This window comes from Rutidosis leptorrhynchoides, chromosome 6 (assembly GCF_046630445.1).
Source record: "Rutidosis leptorrhynchoides isolate AG116_Rl617_1_P2 chromosome 6, CSIRO_AGI_Rlap_v1, whole genome shotgun sequence".
NCBI classification, from domain to species: domain Eukaryota; kingdom Viridiplantae; phylum Streptophyta; class Magnoliopsida; order Asterales; family Asteraceae; genus Rutidosis; species Rutidosis leptorrhynchoides.
The window spans coordinates 320,597,486-320,620,235 of record NC_092338.1 but is presented as its reverse complement, the minus strand read 5'-3'; the positions used below and the strand labels follow the sequence as shown (position 1 = coordinate 320,620,235).

Below are 22,750 nucleotides of genomic sequence, written 5' to 3'. Positions count from 1 at the left end.
AATTTAGTGGTGCGCCGAAGGAAGATCCAAACGAACATCTTCGTACCTTTAATAGGATCTGTACTCTGTTCAAAATCAGAGTAGTTGAGGATGAACAGATCTATCTCATATTATTTCCCTGGACTTTAAAAGGAAAAGCCAAAGATTGGTTAGAATCGTTACCTGAAGGGGCGATTGACACATGGGATGTCTTAGTTGAAAATTTTCTTAAACAATTCTTTTCGTCATCTAAAGCCGTGAGACTTCAAGGAGAAATTGTTACGTTCACACAGAAGCCAAATGAAACATTATATGAGGCATAGACAAGATTTGTAAAGTTATTAAGAGGATGTCCGCAGCATGGTTTAGACACTTATCAAATAGTACAAATATTCTACCAAGGATGCGACATCACTACAAGAAAAGACATCGATATAGCAGCTGGTAGTTCCATTATGAAGAAAACTGCAATTGAAGCTTACAAAATTATTGATAATACTGCTTCCCACTCACATGAGTGGCATCAATAAAAAGACATCGTTAGATCATCTAAAGCGGCTAGAGCCGATTCTAGCCATGACTTTGATTCCATTTCCGCAAAGATAGATGCTTTCAAGAGACGAATGGTGTAACGACTCGGATTTTTCGCTAATATATTAAAGATTAATATTTACATAATTAAATGTTTCCAACATGTTAAGCAATCAAACTTGTCAAGATATATATATTTGGAATGGATTTTATGCAAATGTTTGACCACCCAGTCTGTCTGACGATTCACGAACATCATAATTTGAAATAATTATATAATGATGTATATATGGATATATATATATATATATATATATATATATATATATATATATATATATATATATATATATATATATATATATATATATATATATATATATATATATATATATATATATATATATATATATATATACTTATGATTTTTTAAAATGATATTTAAGTATCTCATTATATATAATAACAATTGGTTATATACATAAAATGAGATTACTAACTTAAAGACTTCAAGACTATATACATATATATAACGATTAACGTTGTAATAACTTCTAAATTAAAATGTATGTATATGTATTGTATTAATATGTATTAATACACTTTTGAAAGACTTAATAATATATGTCAATATATTTATACTCAATAAAGATAGCTATACTCATTTTCTCATTCAATTTTATCAAGAATCCTATTCGTATTCATACGGTATTTATACCCGTATAATACCCAGCTTCTATACGTATTTACTATGGGTATATACATACCAAATCATTGATATTAGCAGCCCTCAATCAGTTGTGAGACATGTATAAACATGATGTAGACTTGTGGGAACCATGGCTTGGAAACTAGTATGACTAAATGCATAAAATTACAAACCATGGAGCCATGTTGTTGTCCCCATTTTGATGCCAACATGTAGGATAAATAACCATCCATTTCATTCCAATTAACTATATCAAACACTCTCTCAAACCTCCATTCAATTCAGCAAGTATTGGTCTCATAATCGAAGTTATAATCATCATAACAAAGCTTGATCAAGAACACTTCAAGAATTCCACGCCATCAAGGGTATCTTTGAACTCAAGATATTCTCCTTATTTCTCCAGCAACTTTACTCATTTGATTTGAGGTAGTAACCTTATTCATAATCTTATTCGATTCGCATTCATATAGTTATCTTATTTTGAGTTATAACTAATAACAACAAGAACATAGTTTAGATTATTTCTAAACTTGTTTGCAAATAAACTTAATACTTCTAACTTGACTTTTAAAACACTTCAACATATGTATTATGACAGTATGTCAAGCTAACATAAGGATATAAAACTTGTAAACACGAAGAACACCTTAAAATCGAATATACGCCGTCTTAGTCGAACGGGGGCTGTTTTGGGTTTAATTTTAAAAACCTATCTTAAACTTTGAATTAAAAGATTTACTTTGGTGAAAAATCTTATTTTATATGGATATGAAATATATCCAAAATCCATGGTTAAACTCAAAGTGGAAGTATGTTTTTCAAAAAGGGTCATCAAGATGTCGTTCTTACGACGGATATGACTATCTTCTCTTATTTGACACATAAGCTGTATTTTTGACTATAAACCTATACTTTTTCTATTAAGATTAATAATGTTGAGTTCAATACAAAACCATGGCAACTCAAATCACTCAAAATGGATTTGTAACGAAGAAATTATGGGTAAAACAAAATTGGATATTTTTCTTAATTTTCAGCTACGGACATGATTTATAAAAATGGATGCTAACCTTATCCGAGCTAACTTACCTTGTATCCTACATGTATTTATACATGTATTGTTCCCGAACTTATGGAAATACAATTTATAATAGTCGTGATTAAGTTCTACGACAATATATTATAGTCTTAATAAAGATCGTAAGGCACCATATATATATATATATGACTTGATCACCGTGGACTCATATACAAAGTTTTGACATATCATTTTGACTTCTTCTATATATATTATTGGAATGAACTATTAGACACCATTGGCAGTAATCTCGAGTTACCTGTGGGTCAAAGTGGATTCCAAAATATTATATACTTTGCGTTGTGATCGAGCCTGAGACGTGTATACAATGGGTCGCGGATTGCTTCAGACAATATACATATTATGTGTCTTATTATATTAAGACAATATATTATAGTGTTAGTGAATTCTAACACAATATACGCATTTATATTTATACTGTTGGACTATTGGACTATTGGACTACGAACGTTGGACTACTAACAATGGACAATTAAAATTATCACAAGTATCATAAGTATGGAATATTAATTATATATATATATATATATATATATATATATATATATATATATATATATCTTGACACAAGAATATTATTATTAGGTTCGTGAATTTGTCAAAAGGCCAAGTATTATCACCATCTATTCGGAAATCATCACAAGTGAGTTGTAGTCCCATTTTTACTATTTAAATTATTTTGGGATGAGAATACATGCAAAATTTATAAATGTTTTACAAAATAAGCACAAGTTCATGGAACTAAATTCTACGATTGAATTGTTATACCGGATATCTGTACTTATTATTATTATGCTTGATAACCTAAGAATTAGTGAAAAACACTAATTGACGCGAATCCTAAAGGTAGATCTACGGGCACCAACCACCCCCATTTTCTAATAGTGGAAATGCTTTAGTGCTTCGAAGGGTTCTTGTCAAACATTTGAATAGTGGAATGTATGATGCCAGATATCTTAAGCGCTCTCTGTTAAGGTCGGTTACCAGGCGACTCATCGTATGAATGATTTTTGCAGTTGTAATGATCCTGTGTATTTAATTAAATGAAATCTTGTGGCTTATTAAATGTTATGATTATTATATAGAAATTAAACCTATGACTCACCAAAATTTTTGTTGACGTTTTAAGCATGTTTATTCTCAGGTGAATATTAAAAATGCTTCCGCTATCGTATGCCAACCCAAGGTCAAGATTTGGAGTCGGCATAATTGTGTATATTGTTTAAACTTGCATTCGGAGTATTTGTTGTAATATATTTGATCATATTGTAATGGGTTGTGTAAAAACTTATTTATTTGAGGAGATTGTCTTTGATAGACAATCTAAATTATGTCATTAAGACCTTTATTCAATAATAAAGGTTATGGTTGTTTTTAAAAATGAATGCAAGATTTGAAAAACGTCTCATATAGAGGTCAAAACCTCGCAAAGAAACCAATTAATATGAAACGTTTATAATTAATATGAACGGGGCATTTCAGTTGGTATCCGAGCGTTGGTCTTAGAGAATCAGAAAATTTTTCATTAGTGTGTCTAACTACTTTTTGATGCATTAGTGAGTCTGGACTTCGACCGTAATTATTTTAAAAATGATTGCTTAATATAATTGTTGGAAACATAAGATTATTAACATATAAATATTATAAGATATATCATTCTCTTAACGTGCCTGCTATTATGTGATAGATGACTTCATCCGATCATATAAGCATCTCTAGTGATTCAGATTTCATTTACTTATCAAGTGATTCGGAGGCTGAGTCAAAGCATACGACTTATGAACCAACGGAAAAGTTAACTTTTGGTGTTACCATTAAAGTGGAGGTTCCAGAAGAGGATCCAGAAGAAGATCCCGAAGAAGGTCCTGAAGAGGAACCCGAAGAAGAGGATCCTGAAGAAGTTGTGGAAATAACCGAACCACAACATGATTTGGGAAAATCTTTGGCTATTATACCCGATCCGAAACCCGATGAACCTATTATAACCCAAAATGTTTGTGATCATCCACCTGAAGCACCTAAGAGACCAGTTTATAAAATGACCACTCGTATAACGACTGTTGGTTTTGCTCCCAAACAATTAGCAGAAAGAACCAATTGGGAGGAATTGGAAAAAGAACTATCCAAACGAAAATCCAAACATTTGGCCGAGAAAGAAACAACGTCAACATCTAAAAAATCTCGCCGTTCTTGAACCATCGGCAGCTATCCTGTATTCCATGCATTGTATAATATGTATTATATTGTGTGTTTAAGTTTGTAAGAAAATCCGCAATGTAATTTTCCTTATGATTATATAATAATAAGAATAAGCATGGAAGGTTTATTATTATTATTACAACTTATTATTACGTAGTAACGTAATAACTTACCATAGTTTTTCATATTAGAATTTTAGTAGTTAATTTGTGTGTTAGCTGCTAAGTATGAACATTATTATAGTTATAAAATGCTAATATGAAGAAAAGACTTTTATAATAATAAGTTCATATTAAGCTACAAAATACTTTTTGACTACTTCTAAAATTCTATATGATTAACTCAGTAGGCTATTTTTGAAGGAAATGGCTCCTCCAGCTACTAGACAACAACAATTGAACACAGAAGAAATTCAAGCTTTCGCTGCAAATATGGCTGCAGTGGTGAATGCAATGAACAACAATAACCAATCGGGTTCCAGCAGTAGAGGAAACAATGGCAACCGGGTAGGATGTTCCTACAAAGCTCTTATGGCCTGCAAACCCAATGAGTTTGAAGGAACTGAAGGACCCGTTGGACTAAAGCGGTGGAAAGAGAAGGTTGAAGCCGTATTCGCAATCAGCAACTGCGCAGAAGAGGATAAAGTTAAGTATGCCACACATACTTTCAGGGGTACTGCTTTGACATGGTGGAATACCTACATGGATTACGTAGGACAGAATACCGCCTACGCACTTCCATGGTCCGCTTTCAAGCACATGATGACGCAAGAGTACCGTCCCAGAACCGAAATCAACAAGCTCAAGGCAGAGCTTAAAGCACTGACAACCCAAGGGTTAGATGTCACTACCTACGAGCGACGTTTCAATGAACTGGCTTTAATGTGTCCTGGAGCATTTGAGGACGAAGAAGCAAAAATGGAAGCATTAATAAAAGGGTTGCCGGAACGAATCCAAGAGCATGTAGGTGCTAACGACCCTGCAACAATGCAAAAAGCGAGCCGTATAGCCCACAAATTGATAGGCCAAATTACAGGAAAGATAAAGAAAGAAGCGGCCGAGGAGGCCATAATGAAACAGGGAAAAAGAAAGTGGGAGGAAAGCAGTGATTAGGGTCACCAGTACAACAACAACAATCAAAACAACAACTACAACAACAATCGCAACCACCCCAACAACAACAATAATCGCAACAACAACCGAAACAATAACCGCAACAACCATCCCAATAATAATAACAACAACAATAATCCGAATCACAACAATAACAACAACAAACGACTCAACAACAATAACCCTAACAACAACAACAACAACAACAACAACAACAACGACAACAAAAAGCAAAGAACTATATGCCCCAGGTGTGATACGTTTCATCCGAAATGGTTTTGTAGAGAATTATGTACCAATGGCCATATTGCGGAAAAGTGTGAAGTCTACGGACCAAATAGAAACAAAGGAGTAAATAATGCCAGAACAAATAATAACGACGTTGTTTGCTATGGATGTGAAAAACCGGGCCATACCATAAACCAGTGCAGGAATGGAAATAGGCAAGGCCGTGGGAGAGCCTTCAACATTAATGGGGAGAAACACAGGAAGACCCGGAGCTTGTTACGGGTACGTTTCTTATCAACAATACACCTGCTTATTTTTTATTTGATTCGGGTGCCGATAGAAGTTATATGAGTAGAGAATTTTGTGCCAAATTAAATTTCCCGTTAACGCCTTTGGATAAAAACTGTATAGTTGAAGTAGAAAATGGTAAACTAATTAAGGTTGATAAAATTTGCCGAAATCGAAAAATTAGTTTAGTTAGCGAAACGTTTGCAATTGATTTAATACCGGTGGAATTGGGAAGCTTCGACGTAATTATTGGAATGGACTGGATGTCCAAGGTGAAAGCCGAAGTTGTTTGTCATGAGAAGGCGATTCGCATTCCGAGAGAAAACGGGTTACCCTTAATGGTGTACGGAGAAAAGGGTAATGCCAAATTAAATCTTTTTAGTAGTTTGAAGGCGCGCAAACTAATAAAAAAAGGTTGCTATGCCATACTAGCACACGTCGAGAAGGTTGAAAAAGAAGAAAAGAAAATCGATGACGTTCCCGTTGCAAGAGAATTTCCTGAGGTGTTTCCGGACGAATTACCGGGACTACCTCCACACCGATCCGTTGAATTCCAAATAGATCTTGTACCAGGAGCCGCACCAATAGCTCGTGCTCCATATAGACTTGCGCCCACCGAAATGAAAGAATTACAAAGTCAGCTACAAGAATTATTAGAATGTGGTTTTATCCGACCGAGTACGTCACCATGGGGAGCTCCAATTTTGTTCGTTAAAAAGAAAGATGGGTCTTTTCGCATGTGTATCAATTACTGTGAGCTGAACAAAGTAACCATAAAAAACCGATACCCTTTACCCCGAATCGACGATCTATTTGATCAACTCCAAGGTTCGAGCATATACTCCAAAATCGACTTAAGGTTGGGTTATCATCAACTGAGGGTTAAAGAAGCCGATATACCGAAAACAGCCTTCAGAACTCGTTATGGCCACTACAAATTCATGGTTATGCCATTCGGTTTAACCAATGCACCCGCAGTTTTCATGGACCTCATGCACCGAGTATGTGGTCCATATTTAGATAAGTTTGTTATTGTCTTTATTGATGACATCCTTATCTATTCTAAGAATAACCAAGAACACGAACAACACTTGAGACTTGTGTTAGAGCTGTTAAGAAAAGAACAACTTTATGCTAAGTTCTCTAAATGTGCTTTTTGGTTAAATGAAGTACAATTTCTTGGCCACATAGTCAGTAGTAATGGAATCAAAGTTGATCCCGCTAAGATTGAAGCCATCAAAAATTGGGAAACCCCGAAAACTCCAACGCAAATACGTCAATTTTTTGGTTTAGCCAGTTATTATAGGAGATTTATTCAAGATTTCTCCCGAGTAGCCAAACCTTTAACCGCATTGACACATAAGGGGAAGAAGTATGAATGGACTTCCGAACAAGAGGGTGCCTTCCAATTGTTGAAAAAGAAGTTGACTACGGCACCTATTTTATCGTTACCTGACGGAATGGAAGATTTTGTTATCTACTGCGACGCATCAAGAATGGGTTTTGGGTGTGTTCTTATGCAACGAAAGAAGGTGATTGCCTATGCTTCTCGACAACTCAAAATTCATGAACAAAACTATACCACACATGATCTGGAATTGGGCACCGTTGTTTTTGCATTAAAGATGTGGAGACATTATCTATATGGGGTCAAGTTCATCATATACACTGACCAAAAAAGTCTCCAACATATTTTAAATCAAAAGCAACTAAATATGAGGCAGCGTAGGTGGGTTGAGCTGCTAAATGATTATGATTGTGAAATCTGTTACCACCCGGGGAAAGCAAATGTGGTAGCCGATGCCTTGAGTCGAAAGGAAAGAGAACCTATTCGAGTAAAAGCTATGAACATGATTATTCATACTAATCTTACTACTCGAATAAAAGAGGCACAATAGGAGGTTTTGAAGGAAGGAATTTTGGAAGGGAAATACCCAAAGGAATAGAAAAACAGCTTAATATTTGGGAAGACGGAACCAGGTATTTAGCTGGAAGAATTTGGGTACCAAGGAATGGGGATTTGAGGAAAGTGGTACTAGATGAAGCACATAAAACCAGATATTCAATACATCCCGGAGCGGGGAAAATGTACCAAGACCTCAAGAGAAACTTTTGGTGGCCAGGAATGAAGGCCGATATAGCCATATATGTAGGAGCATGTTTGACTTGTTCTAAAGTCAAAGCTGAGCATCAGAAACCATCGGGTCTACTCCAACAACCTGAAATCCCAGAATGGAAATGGAAAAACATTACCATGTATTTCATTACTAAGTTACCGAGAACCGCAGGTAGTTATGATATGATTTGGGTAATAGTCGATCGTCTTACTAAGTCAGCACACTTTCTGCCAATAAAAGAAGAGGATGGTATAGAGAAATTAGCACGATTATATCTGAAAGAAGTTGTTTCTAGACATGGTATACCAATCTCTATTATCTCTGATCGTGATAGCAGATTTACTTCTAGATTCTGGCAGGCATTACACGAAGCGTTGGGAACTCGTCTAGATTTAAGTACTGCCTATCATCCACAAACTGATGGGCAGAGTGAAAGGACGATTCAGACAATCGAAGACATGCTATGAGCATGTGTTATTGATTTTGGAAGCAGTTGGGATCGACATCTACCATTAGCTGAGTTTTCCTACAACAACAGCTATCATTCTAGTATTGAGGCGGCACTATTCGAGGCACTTTATGGGAGGAAGTGCAGGTCTCCGATTTGTTGGAGTGATGTGGGGGAAAAACAGATTACAGGTCCAGAAATTATCCAGGAAACTACCGACAAGGTCATTCAGATTCAGCAACGATTGAAAACAGCCCGGAGTCGGCAAAAGAGCTACGCTAATGTTAGAAGGAAACCTCTAGAGTTTGAGGAGGGTGATATGGTTATGCTTAAGGTATCACCTTGGAAAGGTGTTATTCATTTTGGAAAGCGAGGGAAATTGAGCCCAAGATACATTGGGCCATTCAAGATCGAAAAACGCATTGGTCCGGTGGCCTATCGACTTGAACTACCTCTACAATTAGAAAAGATTCACAACACCTTTCATGTTTCGAACCTGAAGAAATGCCTAGCTACCGAAGATCTCATTATCCCTTTAGACGAAATTAAGATTGACGAGAAACTAAATTTCGTCAAAGAATCCGTCGAATTTATGGATCGTGAGGTCAAACGACTCAAACAAAGTAAGATACCAATCGTTAAGGTTCGATGGAATGCTCGTAGAGGACCTGAATTAACTTGGGAACGAGAAGACCAAATGAAGATGAAGTACCCACATTTGTTTTCCGATATCGCACGTTAACTAGGTACTATTCTAAATTTCGGGACGAAATTTAATTTAACGGGTGTGTAATGTAACGACCCGGATTTTTCCGCTAATATATTGAAGACTAATATTTACATAATTAAATGTTTCCAACATGTTAAGCAATCAAAATTGTCAAGATATATATATTTGGAATGGATTTTATGCAAATGTTTGACCACCCAGTCTGTCTGACGATTTACGAACATCATAATTTGAAATAATTATATAATGATGTATATATGGATATATATATATATATATATATATATATATATATATATATATATATATATATATATATATATATATATATATACTTATGATTTGTTAAAATGATATTTAAGTATCTCATTATATATAATAACAATTGGTTATATACATAAAATGAGATTACTAACTTAAAGACTTCAAGACTATATACATATATATAACGATTAAAGTTGTAATAACTTCTAAATTAAAATGTATGTATATGTATTGTATTAATATGTATTAATACACTTTTGAAAGACTTAATAATATATATCAATATATCTTTACTCAATAAATATAGCTATACTCATTTTCTCATTCAATTTTATCAAGAATCCTATTCGTATTCATACGGTATTTATACCCGTATAATACCCAGCTTCTATACGTATTTACTATGGGTATATACATATCAAATCATTGATCTTAGCAGCCCACAATCAGTTGCGAGACATGTATAAACATGATGTAGACTTGTGGGAACCATGGCTTGGAAACTAGTATGATTAAATGCATAAAATTACAAACCATGGAGCCATGCTGTTGTCCCCATTTTGATGCCAACATGTAGGATAAATAACCATCCATTTCATTCCAATTAACTACATCATTTTACAATCTAAACACATACTCAAACACTCTCTCAAACCTCCATTCAATTCAGCAAGTATTGGTCTCATAATCCAAGTTATAATCATCATAACAAAGCTTGATCAAGAACACTTCAAGAATTCCAAGCCATCAAGGGTATCTTTGAACACAAGATATTCTCCTTATTTCTCCAGCAACTTTACTCATTTGATTTAAGGTAGTAACCTTATTCATAATCTTATTCAATTCGTATTCATATAGCTATCTTATTTTGAGTTATAACTAATAACAACAAGAACATAGTTTAGATTATTTCTAAACACTTTTGCAAATAAACTTAATCCTTCTAAATTGACTTTTAAAACACTTCAACACATGTATTATGACAGTATGTCAAGCTAACATAAGGATATAAAACTTGTAAACACGAAGAACACCTTAAAATCGAATATACGCCGTCTTAGTCGAACGGGGGCGGTTTTGGGTTTAATTTTAAAACCTATCTTAAACTTTGAATTAAAAAATTTCCTTTGGTGAAAAATCTTATTTTATATGGATATGAAATATATCCAAAATTCATGGTTAAACTTAAAGTGGAAGTATGTTTTTCAAAAAGGGTCATCAAGATGTCGTTCTTACGACGGATATGACTATCTTCTCTTATTTGACACCTAAGCTGTATTTTCGACTATAAACCTATAATTTTTCTGTTAATATTAATAATGTTGAGTTCAATACGAAACCATGGCAACTCAAATCACTCAAAACGGATTTGTAACGAAGAAATTATGGGTAAAACAAAATTGGATATTTTTCTTAATTTTTAGCTACGGATGTGATTTATAAAAATGGATGCTAACCTTATCCTAGCTAACTTACCTTATATCCTACATGTATTTATACATGTCTTGTTCCCGAACTTATAGAAATACAATTTATAATAGTCGTGATTAAGTTCTACGACAATATATTATAGTCTTAATAAAGATCGTAAGGCACCATATATATATGACTTGATCACCGTGGACTCGTATACAAAGTTTTGACATATCATTTTGACTTCTTCTATATATATTATTGGAACGAACTATTAGACACCATTGGCAGTAATCTCGAGTTAGCTGTGGGTCAAAGTGGATTCCAAAATATTATATACTTTGAGTTGTGATCGAGCCTGAGACATGTATACAATGGGTCGCGGATTGCTTCAGACAATATACATATTATGTGTCTTATTATATTAAGACAATATATTATAGTGTTAGTGAATTCTAACACAATATACGCATTTATATTTATACTGTTAGAATATTGGACTATTGAACTACGAATGTTGGACTACTAACAATGGACAATTAAAATTATCACAAGTATCATAAGTATGGAATATTAATTTTATATATATATATATATATATATATATATATATATATATATATATATATATATATATATATATATATATATATATATATCTTGACACAAGAATATTATTATTAGGTTAATGAATTTGTCAGAAGGCCAAGTCTTATCACCATCTATTAGGAAATCATCACAAGTGAGTTATAGTCCCATTTTTACTATTTAAATTATTTTGGGATGAGAATACATGCAAAATTTATAAATGTTTTACAAAATAAGCATAAGTTCATGGAACTAAATTCTACGATTGAATTGTTATACCGGATATCTGTACTTATTATTATTATGCTTGGTAACCTAAGAATTAGTGAAAAACACAAATTATCGTGAATCCTAAAGGTAGATCAACGGGCACCAACCACCCCCATTTTCGAATAGTGGAAATGCTTTAGTACTTTGAAGGGTTCTTGTCATACATTTGAATAGTGGAATGTATGATGCCAGATATCTTAAGCGCTCTATGTTAAGGTCAGTTACCAGGCGACTCATCGTATGAATGATTTTTCAGTTGTAATGATCCTGCGCATTTAATTAAATGAAATCTTGTGGCTTATTAAATGTTATGATTATTATATAGAAATTAAACCTATGACTCACCAACATTTTTGTTGACGTTTTAAGCATGTTTATTCTCAGGTGAATATTAAAAATGCTTCCACTGTCGTATGCCAACCCAAGGTCAAGATTTGGAGTCGGCATAATTGTTTATATTGTTTAAACTTGCATTCGGAGTATTTGTTGCAATATATTTGATCATATTGTAATGGGTTGTGTAAAAACTTATTTATTTGAGGAGATTGTCTTTGATAGACAATCTAAATTATGTCATTAAGACCTTTATTCAATAATAAAGGTTATGGTTGTTTTTAAAAACGAATGCAAGATTTGAAAAACGTCTCATATAGAGGTCAAAACCTCGCAAAGAAACCAATTTATATGAAACATTTATAATTAATATGAACGGGGCATTTCAAATGGTAATGGTGTATCCTATCGTATACACGCATAAAGGCACAATATTCGCATGAAAATAGCATCAAGAACACTGAGAACAATGGTTTTGTGAAACTGTCCGTCAAGCGTTCTCCGCTGTGTAGGCTGCTTCCGTCATGCATAAGCCCTGAAGGTCGCCTAGCGCTTAAGCCCTGGCCGGAGAGCGCCACATCCAGCGCATATTTTGGATCATGAATAACAGAATATATCATCATCTGACATGTGTCCCCGAATAATCTGGTGGATCTATCACTATAAATAGACCCCTTGGGTCGTCATTTTCGACATTCAGACATTCTGACAATTTGTGAGCAGAGACTTCACCTTTCTCTCTCACATAGTAGTTTCTCTAACTAGAAGTCATCTGGCTAACAGCTAAACGCTAAACGGACAACAGATTGATTAAGCCACCCCACAGATTTCCATATCTGTGTACCGGGTCTGCAGGGATTATTTCCCAAGGGTAAAAATCAATCGGCAACACTCCCCCACCTTTAGCTAGATCACTTCTAGTATTGTGCTAACACACTAAACCTTACCTCATAAGGAAATAGGTGTTAATAATGGCGCCATCCACTAATGTAAAAAACACGCGAAACGGAAAAGGAACAAAAACAACTGAAGCGCCATTCATAAATGTACTTGAAGCAGTCAACAATCCATTAACTGAAGACATGATAACTGTAGAAGATGTACCTGTTCCACCACCGGACGGTACGATTGAAGAAACAGTTGCTGAAACTGCAGAAAGGCTTAAGCGTTTGGCAACTAATTCAGAGAAAAGGCCAGTAATCGAAGAAGCAACAACCAAAAGTGCAGAAAGGCTTCCAAATCTTGTTACTAATCCAGAGAGGCGACCATTGATGCAAACACGGCGATGTCCATCATTTATAACTTTTCGACGGATGGCGGATGACAAAGACAAGCAAATTATGAAAAAGCAATCTATATCAAAGTACAGGTTATCCAGACTACTTGACAAGCTGGGCAGTCTCATTAATGACTCTGAGGATGATAACGACTTGAGCTATATTAATAATGATTCCAATGATGAAATTGATGACAAAGATGAGTTCATGCCAGAGAAGCAGGCAGTATTGCTTTTAAATGACATCCTTAAGCAGACAGCTCCGGCAATGTATAAGCAGCGCTTAGTGCAGCCCGCTGTCCGTGCTGTGGCTGTGGATAATTTTTTCGCTTTAATCACTGGAGAGCAAGCTACAAAGCCACCAGCTATGGCAGAGTCCACTCAATGTTTTATTGATCGAATTGCTAACTATCTATTGACTAGAAATCTTGGCATACCAGCAATTGGAGTTTATGATGGTACAACGGATCCTGAAGATTTTCTTACTATGTTTGAGGGTGCAATGAGGTTACAGCATTGGGATGACGAAGTAGCTTGTCATATGTTTCCAATGGTGTTGCAGAAAATTGCAAGGGAATGGTTTGTAAGCTTACCGTCAAGGAGTATTACAAGTTATTTGGATCTTCGTGCAAAGTTTGTTATGCAATATCAAAATCTTCGTAGCTGCACTTTGACACATCTTGATGCACATGAGATAACGATGCATCATAATGAGTCCTTGAGTAATTTCATGAAGCGATACACGCTTGAAGCACAAAAGATACCTGATTGTCCAGAGTAGCAGCTAGTGTCCGGTTTCATTTTCTGTTTGGATCAGCGAAGGTTTAGTACACTTGTTCATGCATTAAGGTATGACTTACCAAAAACTCTGCATCAGGCATTGGAAGTTGCACAAAAACATGTTCGAGCTAGTGAACGAGGACTAAGCAAGTTTGATGGTAACAACAGTAGCAAACCTCACAACAGAGGGCGGTACTTTGACAGAAGTCAAAGGAGGAATGACAATTCCAATGGTGGATGGAGAAGCAACAATCATCCCAATGATTTTCATCACAATAGAAGGCCAATAGAGAGGCATCCATTAATAATGGCACTGATTAAAACTCCAAAAGAGATTCTTTTCACTGAGCCAATCCGGACTACTTCAATCCTCCAGCACCTATGGAGGAAAGAGAGTGTCCAAAAAGTGAACTATGGTGCGACTTTCATGAGGCATGGGGTCATGATACAGATAATTGCAAATCTCTGAAGAGAGAAATCATCGCAAAGATCAAAGTAGGGGAGTTAACTCACTTGTTGCCAGGAAAACAATATAGGAGAAATGATCCTCGCAGAAAATTTGGATGGCAGAAGAATGATGGTGCAAGAGGTCGTCGAGGTGAGAACAGAAGACGGGAAGAGCATGGCGGAACAGATAACAGAAACCAGTACGGAGACCGGATCACGGAGCGTGAGCCAACTCCAGATGTTGTAATCAAAATGGTGTGGTTGAATGGTAGTCACTATGAGGATGGTGAGCAGTCGGATAACAATGTTGATAGCTGGAGATATGCTCCAATCATTTTTCAACCAATTCAAAATTGTTCCTTATCCATTCAGCCAGTGGTCATTTCAGCAGAAATTGCAAACAAGTTCATCAGTCATATCTATATGGATACCGGTAGTGAAGCTGATATCATTTATTGGCATTGTTTGAAGACCTTTCCAAGGCATGTGCAGGATAGAGCTAGGCGGACGAGTTTGAAGGTTTCTGGATTGACGGGAGCACCGGTGAACACCATGGGGCGAATTCGTTTGGAGGTTGTTATGGGAACATTCCCATTACTAAGAACTAAAACAATCGATTTCACTATCTTGGATGGAAATTCTCGATTCAATGTCCTTTTTGGAAGGACAGCGTTGGCTAAATTTGGAGCAATTACATCAACTGCTCATGCAGAAATCAGATTCCCAACTCCTAACGGAGTAGCTGCCATACATTCACAGTATGTGGCACCAACTAGGGAACGTTCCACATTTGCAAATTTGCCAGATGGCAGAACAAATCAGAGAAGGCGTAATCGGTTGTTCAGAGAGGATGAAGTTCAGGAATTTTTCATACCATGATCGAATTTTCAAGCCGGACAGCGCTGGGCGCTTGGCGTGTGAAGACCAGTTTGTTAGCATTTTCTGAAGAGCAAAGTTTATCAATTTACTGTAAACCATTGTGGTTATTTTACAGTGCTTATGTTAACAATTGCATACATTAAACGTTCATGATGTACTAATTAGGCTTGATCCACCTAAATTCGTCATAAATTGTTTATGTACTACACAATATTGATCAATAAAATTTTATATTTTTCTTATGCAAAGTGCTGCCTGTGATAAATGTAAAACATTGCATTTATATCATGCCCACAGAAGGAGAGTATTTTTATACCTCCGATGGCGGAAGCTTTTGTGCTGGCCAGCAACAGGCACAAGGGATCGGCTAGAAAACGTTAAAGTTTTACTAGAACGCACCGAGGCAAAAAACAAAAACCAGATACTTGTCATGACAAACATTATAAAAAACTTACTTCACAGAATGAAAGAAGTTTCTATATTTTATGAAGGCAAAAATATTTCACAATTCTTCCTCATATACTTTATGACGGAAGGCGCATGCCGGATAGGTTACTAATTCATAACTGCTCTTCAAAAAATACTTCATATTCCTCATTAATCTAATGACGGAAGGCATATAGTGGACTTCAAAGGTCCTACTAACTATTTGAAAGCATAATATTTACAAAGTAAAATTTCACAATTTCATATGTTATTAATTCAGCAGAAATTAATAATGCAAGGCATCTACATACGAATTACTTCAAGCACTTTTCAATGTGTTTTAATAAGATAATCAGTATGCAATTGTACATAGCAGATTTATTGTATGCTTGAGTGCATAACATATTTTTTTTACACAAGAAACGTCAAAAACTTTGGTGCAAGCATACAAACATAATCATTAAAACAACATATGTTTATGGCATCAAAAGCATCAAAGTTTATTACAAACATTGTTCTTCAAAAGTTACAAAATTTATGAAAACTCTACGCCAAGCACATCCTGGGCAGATGACTTTTCTCTGCTGCACACATCATCAAAAACGTCAATCTTAAGGCTTGTCAGTTTGTCTCTTACCTCATTAACCCTCTATAAAGTTCCAGGCGCATCAAGTTAGCAATAGCAGGAGGGAGAGGCTGGTTTGGGGCAAGACGCTTGGTAATTTTATCAGTAACATCAGAAATGGAATGAGCAATCGTGGCATCAACATAATCATTATAAGGATTTCCAACAAGTTGAGATCCAAGAACCTTAGCTATTATGCCCGGTATCCTTTTCTTCAGTTCAGCAAAATTACCCTCCCCTGCCTCTACCCTCCAGAGTAGTTCAACAGCCTTTTCCTTCTCAACGTTCAGCTCTAATTTAAAGGCATTCAGTTGACTCTCCAACTCGCTAGCCTTCAGATTCTCTTCCTCAACCTTCTTATTCTCAGCTTCCACCATTCTCTCTTTCTCCTCTCGCAAAACCACAGCAACATCTTGAGCACTCTTTAGATCAGCTTCTTTAGCCTTCAAAGCATATTGAGCACTTTTTAGCTCAGTTTCTTTAGCCTTTAGCGCATTTTGAGCATCAGATAAAGCACGTTCAGTATCCATAGCTCTTTTGCGAGCATTTGTACCTTCAGCCCTTTTAGAATGGGCTATCTCCAGAATAGACTCTTGATGTGTCTGCAGCTGCAGAGAGGCTTTCAGATGGATCAGCAGCATTAGTTGATTGCTTAAGTTGTTGAGAACGGAGAGTAGCAAAGTAGGGTTTAGCTCAGGAGGAGCACAACCCTGTAATAGAAGAATGTTATGGTCAATATCAATAATTAATGTGCAAACGCGTGCATACAAATTGTTTTTTCATTTATACCTGAGGAAGTGTAGTGAAATCTACACACTTAGTAGTAGGGTTATTGATAATGCTAAAAACGAACATATATTTCATAGCATTATTCCTCAAGAAAGACAAGCTTTTAGTTGCAATTGTTCTATTTACAAGTGATATTCATTAAAATAATAAAAGGTGAAGACAAAAGACAGATTCGACGAATTGAAGACGCAAACGACCAAAAAGCTCAAAAGTACAAAAGACAATCAAAGAGGTTCCAATTATTGATAAGAAACGTCTCGAAATTACAAGAGTACAAGATTCAAAACGCAAAGTACAAGATATTAAATTGTACGCAAGGACGTTCGAAAATCCGGAACCGGGACATGAGTCAACTCTCAACGCTCAACGCAACGGACTAAAAATTACAAATGAACTACGCACATAAATATAATATAATACTTAAATAATTCTTATAATTATTTAATATATTATATATATTTATAAATCCGTCGGCAAGAAAGACTCCAAAGTATCTGAGCTGTAATTTCAAACCCCGCGACTCGCGGAGTTTGAAGGCCAAAAAGGCCGCGAGTCGCGGAGCCCCAAATTCAGAAACCCCCTATAAAGCTCGCGCATTCTGATCGTAAAATATCATCTTTTTCTTCTTCTCTTATAATACTACGTAAAAATTTATATTTTAATTTTAATTTTAATTTTAATTATAATTCTAATAATAAGGGTATGTTAGCGAATGTTGTAAGGGTGTAAGTCGAAATTCTGTCCGTGTAACGCTATGCTATTTTTAATCATTGTAAGTTATGTTCAACCTTTTTATATTAATGTCTCATAGCTAAGTTATTATTATGCTTATTTAAAACGAAGTAATCATGATGTTGGGATAATTACTAAAATTGGGTAACTGGGCTTTGTACCATAATTGGGGTTTGGACAAAAGAACGACACTTGTGGAAATTAGACTATGAGCTATTAATGGGCTTTATATTTGTTTAACTAAATGATAGTTTGTTAATGTTAATATAAAGATTTACAATTGGGCGTCCCTATAAATTACCATATACACTCAATCGGACACGATGGGCGGGGTATTTATATGTACGAATAATCGTTCATTTAACCGGACACGGGAATGGATTAATAGCCACTAGAATAATTAAAACAGGGGTGAAATTATGTATAAAGGACACTTGGTATAATTGATAACAAAATATTAAAACCTTGGGTTACACTCAGTCGACATCCTGGTGTAATTATTAAACAAAGTATTAAAATCTTGTTACAGTTTAAATCCCCAATTAGTTGGAATATTTAACTTCGGGTATAAGAATAATTTGACGAGGACACTCGCACTTTATATTTATGACTGATGGACTGTTATGGACAAAAACCAGACGGACATATTAAATAATCCAGGACAAAGGACAATTAACCCATGAGCATAAAACTAAAATCAACACGTCAAACATCATAATTACGGAAGTTTAAATAAGCATAATTCTTTTATTTCATATTTAATTTCCTTTATTTTATATTTAATTGCACTTCTAATTATCGCACTTTTATTTATTGTTATTTAATTTCACTTTTAATTATCGTCCTTTTTAATTATCGCAAGTTTATTTTATCGCACTTTTATTATTCGCAATTTCATTATCGTTATTTACTTTACGCTTAAAATTAAGTCTTGTATTTATTTATTATTTTACATTTGGTTTTAACTGCGACTAAAGTTTTAAAATCGACAAACCGGTCATTAAACGGTAAAAACCCCCCTTTATAATAATAATATTACTTATATATATGTTTGTATTTTTATAAAAGTAAACTAATATAGCGTTGAGCTTTGTTTAAAAAAGATTCCCTGTGGAACGAACCGGACTTACTAAAAACTACACTACTGTACGATTAGGTACACTGCCTATAAGTGTTGTAGCAAGGTTTAAGTATATCCATTCTATAAATAAATAAATATCTTGTGTAAAATTGTATCGTATTTAATAGTATTTCCTGCAAAAATTTAATAGTATTTTATACCACTCCGCTACCACATCAAGTTAATTTTGGCGCCGCTATATAAAAAAAAAAGATTTTTACTTTTAGTACGTTTTTGTAAAAATACGTTTTAAATATTCGAAAATATAAAAAGAAAAAAAAACAGAAAATTTGTATATTTTTAAGATTTTGTTAAATATTTAAGATTTATAAAGTATCTTTAGTTTGTAAAAATATAAGTTTTTATATATAACTTTTAGATTATAAAACAGAAAATAGAAAATAAATAAAAATAAATAAAAATAAAAACGCGTCGAAATTAAAAGCTGTCAGTTGAATTTCTGAACCCCGCGACTCGCGGGGTTTACTGCCTTGAATACCGCAACTCGCGGAGAAAACCTGACACGCGACAGAAGCCCTAATCCTGCATTTATTACGGGGAAATTAATTATTATTCTTATTATTTAACCCTAATTATTATTATTATTATTATTATTAGTTTTATTTTAACTTTTACTTTTTATTTAATTTATGTATTTAGTATTAATTAGTTTAATTAATTTGTAAAATTAGTAGTTTTAATAAATAAATAATATAAAAATAATATTTTTATAAAAATTGTACTTTTTACAACTTTTTGTATATTTTTATATTTTGTCCCTTTTTAATTGTTTTAGCGTAATATTTGTATTTTTAGCTCATATTTAGTTTTAAACTTAGATTTTGCCATAGTTATTTTTACTTCTAGATTTTTAGGCTTTGCCGTAGAATTTCTTAAGTGCTTTTTCTCTAGACTAAGATTTAGGTACTTTAGAATTTTGCGACACCTTTTTAAGTTTTAGTTTCTTTTTAAGTTATTTCCATTTGGGATATAGTTTTTCCTGTAAGCTTTAATATTTTTAGACACCTTTTACCTATGTATCAATTATCATTCCAATTAGTAATCTCAATTTGCGATTATAATTTTAAGTTAGTTGTAGTAATAAGGTTAGGTTAGTCAAGTATTTTTAAGTTTTTATAAGTTTCTTTTATTTTTCCGTCACCTTTTATTTTTCAACCATTTTTCTTTTTCAACCTTTTTCCGACGAACTCTTTTTCTTTCTTATTTCTCGCTATTCTAGTTTTAGGACATAGATTTTTATTCTACTTCTTATCTAAATTTTCTTAAAATTACGAAAATTTATTTTAAGTGGTTAAATTAATAGACATCAAAATTTTCTGGTTCGTAGTAATAGTTGGATTTGTACGTGGACCGGGTTATTGGAGCCAAACAGTCCTCAATTATATTGAGACCAAACGAATCCTGCCCCTCTGCTGCATCTTTTGGCTATTCGAAACGTGGGCAAAATCAGAAAAGTCTATTGGTTGGATAACTTATTATAATTTTTCTTTCCTTTTAAAAACTAATAGGATATTCAGTGAATGCACCGAGCAAGACGTTCACCACCTTTTGTACGTTCACCACCTGTAACTAGATCAAGACATTTAGCAAATATTACCGCCGTTGATTTTTCTTTAGAATCGTCATCCAGTCGACCAAGTACTTCAGTTCAAATTTCCGATAATCCATTTTTTGAACCCAACCTCACAATTGAGAATCCGGAGAATATTCAGGAACGGTTCGTAGATCCTGAACCATTAAACTTTCCTCCGGAACCACCAATCATTCAAACAGAGATTGTTGAGGAACGAACCATTAAATCAGAATCCTCTAGTGATTCCGATTCAACAAATTCAATTATGGAGAATCTGGAACCTTTAAGTATGGAAGACCGAATGAGAGCTAAACGCACTGGCCAAGTTCACGCAATTACTCATCCAGACATTAATGCGCCAGATTATGAAATCAAAGGACAAATTCTACACATGGTGACTAATCAATGCCAATTTAGTGGTGCGCCGAAGGAAGATCCAAATGAACATCTACGTACCTTTAATAGGATCTGCACACTATTTAAAATCCGAGAAGTGGAGGATGAACAGATATATCTCATGTTATTTCCCTGGACTTTAAAGGGAGAAGCCAAAGATTGGTTGGAATCGTTACCTGAAGGGGCGATTGATACATGGGATGTTTTAGTTGACAAATTTCTTAAACAATTCTTTCCTGCATCTAAAGCCGTAAGACTTCAAGCAGAAATTGTTACGTTCACACAGAAACCAAATGAAACTCTATATGAGGCGTGGACAAGATATGGAAAGTTATTAAGAGGATGTCCGCAACATGGTTTAGACACCTGTCAAATAGTACAAATATTCTACCAAGGATGCGACATCACTACAAGAAAAGACATAGATATAGCAGCTGGTGGTTCTATTATGAAGAAAACCGAAACTGATGCTTACAAAATTATTGATAATACTGCTTCCCACTCACATGAGTGGCACCAAGAAAAAGACATCGTTAGATCATCTAAAGCAGCTAGAGCCGATTCTAGCCATGACTTAGATTCCATTTCCGCAAAGATAGATGCTGTGGAAAGACGAATGGAAAAGATGACTAAGGATATTCACTCAATACGAATTAGTTGTGAGCAGTGTGGAGGACCACATTTGACAAAAGATTGTCTCAGTATTGAATTAACAATGGAACAAAGAGAGAATATTTCATACATAAACCAAAGGCCTGGAAATAATTATCAGAATAATTATCAACCGCCAAGACCGATTTACAATCAAAACCAGAATTATAACCGAAATATTCCATACAACAACCAACAAGGTCCTAGCAATCAACAAGTATCCAATAATACTTACAATCAGCAACGACCTAATTTTCAAAACAAACCACCACAATAAACCGATGATAAAAAGCCGAATTTAGAAGATATGATGACGAAGCTAGTTGAAACTCAAACGCAGTTTTTCACATCTCAGAAACAAACTAATGAACAAAATGCTCAAGCATTTAGAAATCAACAAGCTTCTATTCAAAATCTAGAACACGAAGTGAGTAACCTAGCAAGGTTAATAGGTGAAAGAAAACCGGGAAGTCTACCTAGTGATACAAATGCTAACCCCCGGAATGAAACAGCTAAAGCCATTACCACAAGAAGTGGTACAACACTTAAACCACCTGAAATACCTGTAACTTCTGATGAAGCCATTCCTACTCCACAAGAACCACAACCTGATCAAGATAAGGAAAAAGAACTGGTAGTTGAAAAGGTTAATGAAGATAACACAGCTAAGGCTAAACCTTATGTTAAACCATACCAACCACCACTTCCTTACCCGAGTAAAATG

General features: G+C 34.6%; 1 non-coding gene across 1 annotated transcript; it reads right to left on the bottom strand.

Moving 5' to 3' along the window:
• Positions 1–239: 239 nt before the first annotated feature.
• On the bottom strand, positions 240–346 carry LOC139856296 (small nucleolar RNA R71). Its single transcript, XR_011761787.1, has one exon. It is a non-coding gene; the product is annotated as a small nucleolar RNA R71 (small nucleolar RNA).
• Between the last annotated feature and the right edge of the window lie 22,404 nt (positions 347–22,750).